General features: G+C 53.1%; 1 pseudogene across 1 annotated transcript; it reads left to right on the top strand.

The window, feature by feature from the left end:
- The first annotated feature begins 1,633 nt into the window (after positions 1–1,633).
- LOC308513936 (protein INCA1-like) lies at positions 1,634–2,337 on the top strand (annotated as a pseudogene). The gene has a single exon. The product of its transcript is annotated as a protein INCA1-like (transcript).
- Positions 2,338–2,588: the final 251 nt, after the last annotated feature.

Below are 2,588 nucleotides of genomic sequence, written 5' to 3'. Positions count from 1 at the left end.
CCGACTTTTCTAGCCAAGGCCACCTCTGGCCACAGCCCTTAAAAAGTAGGTAGAACTGCCCAGCTAGTATGGTGCAGTGGTGGAGAGTCGACCCATGAACCAGGAGATGTTGGTTCAATTCCCGGTCAGGGCACATGCCTAGGTTGTGAGCTCAGTGTCCAGTAGGGAGCATACAGGAGGCAGCCAATCAATGAGTCTCTCTCATTATTGATGTTTCTATCTCTCCCTTCCTCTCTCTTAAATCAATTAAAAAAAATAAAAGTAGGCACAGCTGAGCTCACTGCTGTGCAGCCCTCCTCACCTCCAGAGTAAAAGATGTTCCTAATCGGAGGCGCAGGCAAATCAAAGTGCACTGGTGGTTCCTTCCTCCCCTTCTCAGTGGTTTCAGAGGTTCAGGGTATTCTGGATACACTGAGTCTCATTTCCTGGGCCCTGGGCCTGATCCCCAAGACTGAGTTTAAAGCTCCTCCCACATGCTCCCATACCACCCTATGCTCATTTCCAACGTCTAACTTCCACTTCCACTGCATGTTAGGGTCGCTGAAGGAGGAATGCTCGAGGCCAAACGGGGTGAGGAATTATGAATTTATTAGGTCATCTGGATACCAGATGGTCTGAGCCCCAAAATGGCGCCAGCACCCAAAGACGGGGAGTCAGAGGTTTTTAAAGGACTCTAGGCAGGCTTTTTCTGGGCAGAGCATTCTCTGTGCAGGTCCGGATTCTGGGAAACTCCGGAGGGAGAGTAATGGTCTTAGCAAGTGGAATGTGGTCTAAGCAAGTGGAGCGTCCATTGTGAAGTGGCCTAAAGGTCAGTTTCCAGGGGAGGGGGTATCCATTCAATTATTTGATCGGACCGGACACTGCATAACCACTGGCTTTCTTGTCTGAGTCCTTGAGGACAGCAGCTGCCTCCTTGTTCTCGTGCCTCCCCGGGGGGGGGGGGGGGCTACAGATGGCACTTAGCCTTCCCGTCCTCTCTCAGCAGCCCTCCTCCTGGCCCCTCTGAGCCAGCCACACCGGTTTGCTGTTCTCTCTCCTCGGGGCCTTTACTTGTGCTTTTCTCACTGCTCAACGTGTTCTTCCTCAGGTCTTTGCCTGGCAAGCTCCTATTCCTTCTTCAGCTTACCTATCACTTATTCTAGGAAGCCTTCCATAGGCCCCTGATCTAGGTAGGCGAGTCTCCCTGCACCTGGATTTCTCCACTTACTTTAAGCATCTCTTCACTAGTCTGTGTCTTCCATTCACCTGTCAAGCTCAGTCAGGTTTATCTAACTTACTACTGTATCCTCAGTGCCCAGCCGAGGGCCCGTAATAGACCAGGAGTTTATGCCCTGGAGCCCATGGATGAGCTACATCCAGGGGTTCAAAAGGCTCCCAAAATCTTATGAAAATGCTTGTAGGCCTGGCCAGTTTTCTAAGTAGTTAGAGCATTGGCCTGAGGACTGAAGGGTCTCAGGTTCAATTCCTGGTCAAGGGCACGTAGCTTGGTTATGGGTTTGGTCCCTAGCCCCACTCAGGGTGCGTGCGGGAGGCAACCAATCCATGTGTCTCTCTCATTTCTCTCTCTTCCCCTCTCTCCCCGCTTCCTCCCTTCCTTCTACTCTCTAAAAATCAATGGAATAAATATCCTCGAATGAGGATAAGAAAAGAAGAAGAAAATGTTTGGAGGTGTTCCAGGGGGGTCAGCCGATCTTCACCCCCGAGCTTGCCTTCCCAGAGCCTCAGACTGACACCCCAGCATTATGGAGACATCTTCTGGGAGAACCTTAGTCAAAGTCCCAGCTCCACCTGGATGGCAGGACAGTACAACCCATCCCTCTGAGAGCCACTGGTTATTCCCAGCCTGGAGTGCACCCCCCTGAGGGCCTGCCACCCCCTGAGAAGCTTTTCCGAAGAGAAGGAGATCATATTTGGCAGGAATGCAGGGACCTGGGGGCATCCCAGCCTGAGTAAAGGCTGTCACCACCTGAGAAGGCGACAGAGAATCGTCAATAAACTAAAGAAGGCCCAGTGGAGCGGCTCTGGGTCTGCAGCTGAGCCCCTGGTGCCTGGCGAAGTGAGCTGTGCATTCCCCAGCACCAGTGAACACCCTGACCTGGAAGAGGAGGGGGCAACCTACCCACAGGGAGAAGACCCCTTTCCCCCGCCTGGCAGGGCCCAGCAGCTTTGGTCTCCCCGCAGTCCCCTGGCCCAGGAAGGATCTTTGCTCTCCAGGCAGCTGAGCTCTCTAACCCCCTACAGCACTGTTCCAGCCAGTAGGGACCCCCTTTTCAATACCAGGGGATGGAGCTCCGGAGGAATGAGGAATACGCCCCTTATAAAGGCTCCACAGACTAAAGAAGGCCCATGGGGGGGGGGGGGCGGGGAGGTTGGGGGTTAATGGGAAATGAGGACACATCTGTAATACCTTAACCAATAAAGAAATTTAAAAAAAAAAAAAAGGCCCATGGATGGTAAAGAAACCATCCGTGCCTACCCAACATGCTAGTGCTCACTCAGGCACCCACCCCCAAAGGCATTTCCTGTCCTGGGCCTCTCCCAGCTTCCTCTCCTGTCTCTGCACTAGGCACTAACAGCCCCTGGGCCTC

Source organism: Myotis nattereri (assembly GCF_964212035.1).
Source record: "Myotis nattereri genome assembly, chromosome: 2".
In the NCBI taxonomy this organism is placed as follows: domain Eukaryota; kingdom Metazoa; phylum Chordata; class Mammalia; order Chiroptera; family Vespertilionidae; genus Myotis; species Myotis nattereri.
This window is presented reverse-complemented; position numbering and strand designations above follow the sequence as displayed.